Source organism: Dipodomys merriami, unplaced genomic scaffold, assembly GCF_024711535.1.
Source record: "Dipodomys merriami isolate MVZ:Mamm:240054 unplaced genomic scaffold, mDipMer1.0.p SCAF_17, whole genome shotgun sequence".
In the NCBI taxonomy this organism is placed as follows: Eukaryota; Metazoa; Chordata; class Mammalia; order Rodentia; family Heteromyidae; genus Dipodomys; species Dipodomys merriami.
Window position 1 is genome coordinate 17,932,599 of NW_027203048.1, and position 6,929 is coordinate 17,939,527.

Sequence of the window (6,929 nt, forward strand, 5' to 3'; positions counted from 1 at the left end):
GGGCGGGGCTGGCGCGCGGGCGGCCGCGGTACCTGTGCGCCGCTGCGGCGCACGCGCAGGGCCCACCGCTGGCGGCCCACGGAGGACAATGGGAACCCACTGTTACCTTCCCGGCGCCACCCTCGGGGGGGGCGGGGAGTGGGCTCTCCGAAGAGAAGCCGCCACGGCACAAAAAAAACGGTCCCTGGGCACAAAAGAAGGGCCACGGGGCGCTAGGCTCACAGAGGGAGCCCGGAGTGCTGCCACCTACCAGTCCGGTGCCCGGGGACAATGGGACTCCGCCCGCACCCCCGCCGCTCGTGCCAAGCCTCGAGCCCCCGTCTCTCCCTGTCCGAGGAAGCGAACCTAGCGGTGTCAGGCTCGGACGCAGCGCGGCTGGGCGGGCGACGCGCGGGGACGGCAGAGCCACCTGATGGCGACCCCCGCGTCCCCCGGGGCCCGTTCTCCCCCGCCAGCCGGGGCCCGTTCCCGGGAGACGGCGAGCGGGCGGGGCGAGGCGGAGCGGGGTCGGGGGGGGGGGGGGTCGCCTTCTGACAGTTGCGAACTCGCTCCCCTCGCAGCTGCCTCCAAAACCCGGAGAGCGGATTTAGCGCCCGGGAGACGCCCGGGACTCCGGGGCTCCGATCGGGGGGTGGGGGGCTTCGATCGGGGGGCCGGGGGAGCTCCGATCGGGGGACGGGGGGGCGGGGGAGGCGGGGAGGACGCCGAAGAAGCGCAGACGCAGCAGGTTTTTCCTGCCCGGAGCGAGGCGTTCCCCCCCGCCCCCCCGGGTCGAGAAAGGAGATTTACCTAAAGCTGCGGAAGCGGGTGGCGGCCGCCCCAGACGCGCGAGGGCGGAGGCGCGCGGGGCGCAGCTGCTGTCCCCCGAGCGTGAAATTCCGCCTGCGGCGACACCTGCGCCCGTCGGTCATTCCCGCCACGACCCACTGCGCGCCCCGCCCCGTCGCCCCGGGCTGAGCGTGAACCCGGGGAATTCATGGGTCGTTTTCTGCCTGAGCTTCCCTGCTTCGCTCCCTGGTGGGAGACAGGAAAAGGGTGGTGTTTTCCGGGCTGTGAGGTCTTAGCTGGCACGGTTAGCCTGGGGAGGGGGCTGGGACACCCACCCCCCACCCCCTTCTAGCAGCTCCAGTCGTGCACCCGGGGCCGGATCCCCAGCCCTGGGACTCTGGGGCTGCATGGAAATCCTGGCACAAAGCAACCAAGAGACCTTGGCTTTGCAAAGGTAGTATCAGCTTCAGGTCTTCAAGGAGACGTCTTCAGGTCTGTTTGGAATTTTCGAGGGTGCACCTTGAGCCCAAGTTGTAAACCACGGTCTGTGTTCAAGTGAAGTTGAAAAGGAAGCGGACGCGACTGTTGTGGAAAACAGAATACTAAGGTGGAGTGTTAAAAGCCTCAAGGAAAATAATAGTTGGCAGGTCAAACAGCCATGAGGTCGGAAGTCAAATAAGAAACTGCTGAAGTGATGCTAGAAATTTGACAAGCAAAACAGCCCTTGAAGATAAGAAACCCGGCTTTGTTTCCTTTTTTCCCCCAATGACAACGGCTCTGAAGTTTCCTTTGGCAGATACCTGAGTGCCTCCTCCAGATTCCTGAAAGTTTTACTTGGAGCTCATATTTCAAAATATATGTTCCATTTGGCACTAATGTATATATTTATGAATTTTTTGAAAAATATTAAATGTTACTTGGCATACTTTAAAGGTATTTTATAAACATCTGTGCATGTCTTTCATTACATATGGTAAAAGTACAAAGATGTGTGTGTACTATATATTTATAAATTACCACATGAAAGATTCCTTTTGCACACATACAAACATTCCATACACATATGTCATATGTATTTTTTAATTTGCTCTATTGTTAGCTGCTGTTAAAAGCACTTTATTTCCACATAACTAAGTAAATACCTTCTTTTACAGTTTCTGCAAGCAGAGTGGCAGGTTGTTGGAGATAGCAATTTTATTCCAAACCCTTGTTTAAACTCTTCCAAACTATTCCAGGAAGGCTTACCTCCCTCTGATCTTTTTAAAATAATACTTTACCTCTGTGCTGTAAACAATTTATCAGAACCTACCCCTTCAGGGGCTAGTGGTGCTGGTCTGACATATCCTGGCATTTTTTTTTTTATACCCAGTGTTGTTTATTTTAACTAAACGTCTTCAGGGAGGAAAAATGTCCTCATAGAGTGAATTTTCCTTCCAAATGAACACTTTTCTTATACTTACTGAAATAGGTTTGGACTTGATGAATTTACATGTCAATATGTTAGGAGCTCTCCTAACTAGAAGAAAGAGGCAAGTTTTGCTTTAGGAAGATTTTAGGAGTGCTGAGATTTTGCTCTGAATTTAGGAAAGGTTTATAGCCTTGAAAATTTGGTGGTAACCTTAGAGGACTTAGTGGTGATTAGTATTTGTAGACACCTGTCATGGCCAACAGTAAATGCTTTTCTATCAGTCCTTACTCAGGAGAACAGCTGAGTGTTGGCAGTGTCCCCGGTGCCGAGAAACTAGTCTACCTGGGCAGAGAACACAGGAGCAGTGTACACAAGTGCAGACTATAAACTCTCTCTTGCTGCTGAGTGTGGCCTACCCCAGGTATACTCCATTGGAATCTTCATTTCATGAAAGATAAATGGTTTGTGTGCCCACTTAACGTTCAGGCAGCCCAGGTTTATGCTTCTCCGCCTTTTGAGTCACCAGTTGATTGTAATGTTGCACATGAACCCTTGGGAAAGCATAGAGAATCATACAAGTTGTCTCAGAACAAGGGTTCCCTTGAAAACCAAACTATTGATGGCAAGGAAATCCTGGATTAAACTTCCAGTCACCAAGCAACAAGAGGAATTTGTGGAATATTCTTAGGAAGCCAGTTGAGCCTAGCAATAGAAAGGAGTAATGAAGGGTAATTTGGGCAGGTGGAATGTATAGGAAAATGACCCAGGAGGAAAAATACCAGGTATCTATTTTCACATGTGTTAACATGAAACTGAATGAGAAGATTGTAGTTTTTCATAGCAGGCTTTCCTGGCAATTCCTTATTACTTCCTAACACTCCAAAAATTTGTTTTTTGTTTTGAAGTCAATTGGGGAATCCCAATGAGGGAACACAAGAACTCTATCACATGAGGTTTCACCACTTGCCCAGTCTCATCTTCCCCACGTCAAGCTGTTACCTGGCCTACTCTAGCACAGTCTGCTATCATCTGTGTGGGACACTTCCCTAACTCACCAAAGGCTCCTTTCTCCATTCATTATGGGCTTGATTCAAAGAACACCAAGGGAGAGGCTTTCTCCCCCCTGAAATAACAACCTCACCTAAATTCCCTTTCCCTGAATAAAGCAGAAAGAATTAATTTCTTCATGACCTGCCATGACATCGTATTTATTTGTAACCCACTCCTAATCTGTTTTCTATAATGTATCTACTTGAAGTTCTTTTGTAGCTCCTGTACCTAAGAGAGGGTCTGGCACATGGCAAGTACTCACATATTTATTGAATAAATAATCCCTTAACTACAACCAGCAACGAGTGTAAAAGCCTTGTTTACAAACCCCATAGCTAGAGATTGATATTATATTAAACATTCCTGGGATATACCACATGGATGCTGAGACTGAAATTTCAATCACTTCTTTTTAGTCTTAACTGAACATGAAATACAAAACACATGGAACATTTTAAGTTTTAAAAATTCAAACATTTTAAAGGAAGGCTTACAAAAAAATGTCTTTATAGTCCATGTATAATGCATAACTATTTTTCTTCTGGCAAAGCTGAAACATATTCTTGTGTGCTCAGCTGGGGTTTTCCTCAAAAATACCACATTTAGGCTGCGCTCAAGTGTGTATGTTCATGATTATCCCCCTAAGTTAGAGTTAAGAAAAAAAAATATAAGAACAACTGGAAGGTTATTTGTTTGTTGGTCCTTGTGATAGAACCCAGGACTTTACACATGCTAGACACAAGCTTTACCACTGAACCTCATCCCAGCCTGGTTAAAACATTAAAAGCAAGAGGGATTCTCTTAGCTTGAGTATCCCACTCTTGGTTACCCAATTAGAATTTCACCCATGGGAGAAATTATGCTAGCTTTAGCTAATGAATTTAGCTAATGAATTGCCAAATGCTGAAGTATTTTCTAACCAGTGATTTCCTTGTAAATAAAGGAGCTCTAATCACAACTTGGTTAGGAGAGTTCAATTTCACCTAATCAAATGCAACAGGAAATGGCATTAGAGGAGACTTAGCATGCATTCTGCAAGGCTAGTTCTAAGTTCTATAGTTCTAAGCAAGTCAGAGAGTCACTCACTATAGCCAACAAATCCTAGGATATTTTTTAAAAAATTTAGTTCCTGACTTTAGGGCAGCAATAGTATGATTTTTGGATAAGCCCTTCAAATATAGACACAATTGATTATAAATAGAAACCAGTGATTAATGAAAAGCATTACTTGAGATTTAAATGAATTTTAAAGTCCTTTTTACATTTTCATCCTCATTTGTTGGTTATTCGTTTGTGTTGGATAGGTAAACCATTATTGTTAACACTTTTGCTTTGATGAAAGACAGAAAAGTCTTAATACCAGATCTCAAAAGTGTATGTTTATATCTATTTTCCTGCCATGTAGGGACTGCCTTGCTCATCTCTGTCATCTGGCACACTTCCTATAATAGAGTCTCTGACACAAATAAGTGTTGGATAAAGAAAGCATCTCCTAGGAAGCCGAGGAGAAAGGATGGTACTTAAAGCTGAGATAAAAAAGAGCGCAGTGGAGCACAAAGCGCAGGATGAAGTATGGCTATGGAATCTGTAAATATCTAGATTCTCTGGCAGATGGAAAGATCTGAAAAATGTTAAATGGTAGTAAAAGTACAGGACAAATTCTCTCACTTCGGGGATGGGATCATAGAAAGGCTTGTACAACAGGTATATGGACATGCTTCAAAAGTATAAATGTGAGACACAAAAGGGATGTGTGGGAACCATCAATACCAGATTCAACCATGCCTTACTAGGACTTGAAGTGGGAAAATACTGAGCAAAGTATCTGGGAGGCTTTCACAGTTCAGATCTCCCATACCTGGAAGGTCAGGAAGCCTCGGTTAATTCCAGTAAACACAGATCCAACAGCAATATCTATGTAAAAAGGAGTCTATTAAGCATGCCTCTTTATTCTGATGCTCTAATGTCAAAGGATCTTGCTAACCTTCAGACAAAGAGTTCTCTCCCTGGATTAGAAAATTCCCGGAGATGGCAAGCTGCTTGTAAACCAACCAATCCAAAGTCTAGGGATCACCCATCTCTTTGTCTGACTCTCACTTAAAACAGCCACCATCCAGAGACCTGTACCCCAAACCCATGGCCTTAGCCTTTCCAGAAAAAAAAAAGAAGCACCTCCCCCCAAAAAACTGTCAATTTTTAATTCAAGGAAATCCTAAAAAATATCTATTACTACTCTCCCCCCAAAAAACTGTCAATTTTTAATTCAAGGAAATCCTAAAAAATATCTATTACTACTCAAGACTGTCAAAGACATCAGAAATAAAGGTCTTAGAAACTGTCTGGCAAACATGAACCTAAGGAGGCATCACAGTAAGTGTGATGTAATATGCTAGATTGGATCCTGAAAAAAATTAGTAAGTAATAATGGAGAAAATTTGAATAAAATATGGTCTTTTATTAATTATATAATTATAATATTTCAATATTGGTCCATTAATTATTCCAAATGAAGATTAGTGGCAGATACTATGTATATAATAGGTGAAAGTAGTCATGGAGTATATTAGAACCTTCTATATTGTCTTGGTGAATTTTGTTTAAGTCTTGCCCAAACCAATCTACAAATTTAATACAATTCTCATCAAAATTCCAATATCATTCTTCACTGAGATAGAGAAAACAATCCAAAAGTGCATAGAGAATCACAAAAAGGCCCAAATTGCAAAAGCAGTCCTGAGCAGAAATAGTAGTGCAAACTTCAAACTCTATTACAGAACTATAGTAATGAAAACAGATTAGTACTAGCAAAAAAACACGCCTGAAGAGCAATGGAAAGAATAGAAGACCTAGAAATACATCCACAAACCTGTAATCATCAAATAACCAGTAAAGGAGCCAAAAACATAGGCTGAAAGAAAAATTCCTCAACTGATTATCCACATGCAGAAAACTGAAACTAGAGCCCTGTCACCTTGCACCAGCATCAATTCAAAATGGATCAAAGACCTCAATGTAAGACTTGAAACCATGAACCATTACAGGAAGGAGCAGGAGAAACATTAGGAATCCTTGGCAGAGGCAGGAATTTTCTGAGTAAAGATCCAGAAGCACAGCAAATCATAGAAAGACTTGATAAATGGGATTGCATCAAACTGAAAAGTTCCTGCGTGGCAAGGCATACAAAATGGGAGAAGATTTTTCCCAGCAATACATTAGACAATGGCCTCGTGAGAACTTAAGACACTAAACACTCAAAGAATCAACTACCAAATTAAATGGACTAATGAGCTAAATAGACACTTCTCAGAAGAAGAAGTAAAAATGGCCAACAGACACATAAAGAAATGCTCAACAGCAGTGTACGGCCTTTTCACGTGTCCCCTAGCTGGACTATGGGTCTCTCCTTGCAGTATCAGCATGAGAGCAGAGTCTGAGTAGTGACCATGAAGAGTCATGGCCAGACAAGCGTTTAGGAAGTTTCTCCCTCTGTTTGACCGAGTGTTGGTTGAAAGGAGTGCAGCTGAAACTGTAACCAAAGGAGGCATTATGCTTCCAGAAAAGTCTCAAGGAAAAGTATTGCAAGCTGTGGAATCGGGCTCTAAAGGAAAGGGTGGAGAGATTCAGCCAGTTAGTGTGAAAGTGGGTGATAAAGTTCTTCTTCTAGAATATGGAGGCACCAAAGTAGGTGCCCTTATTTAGGGAT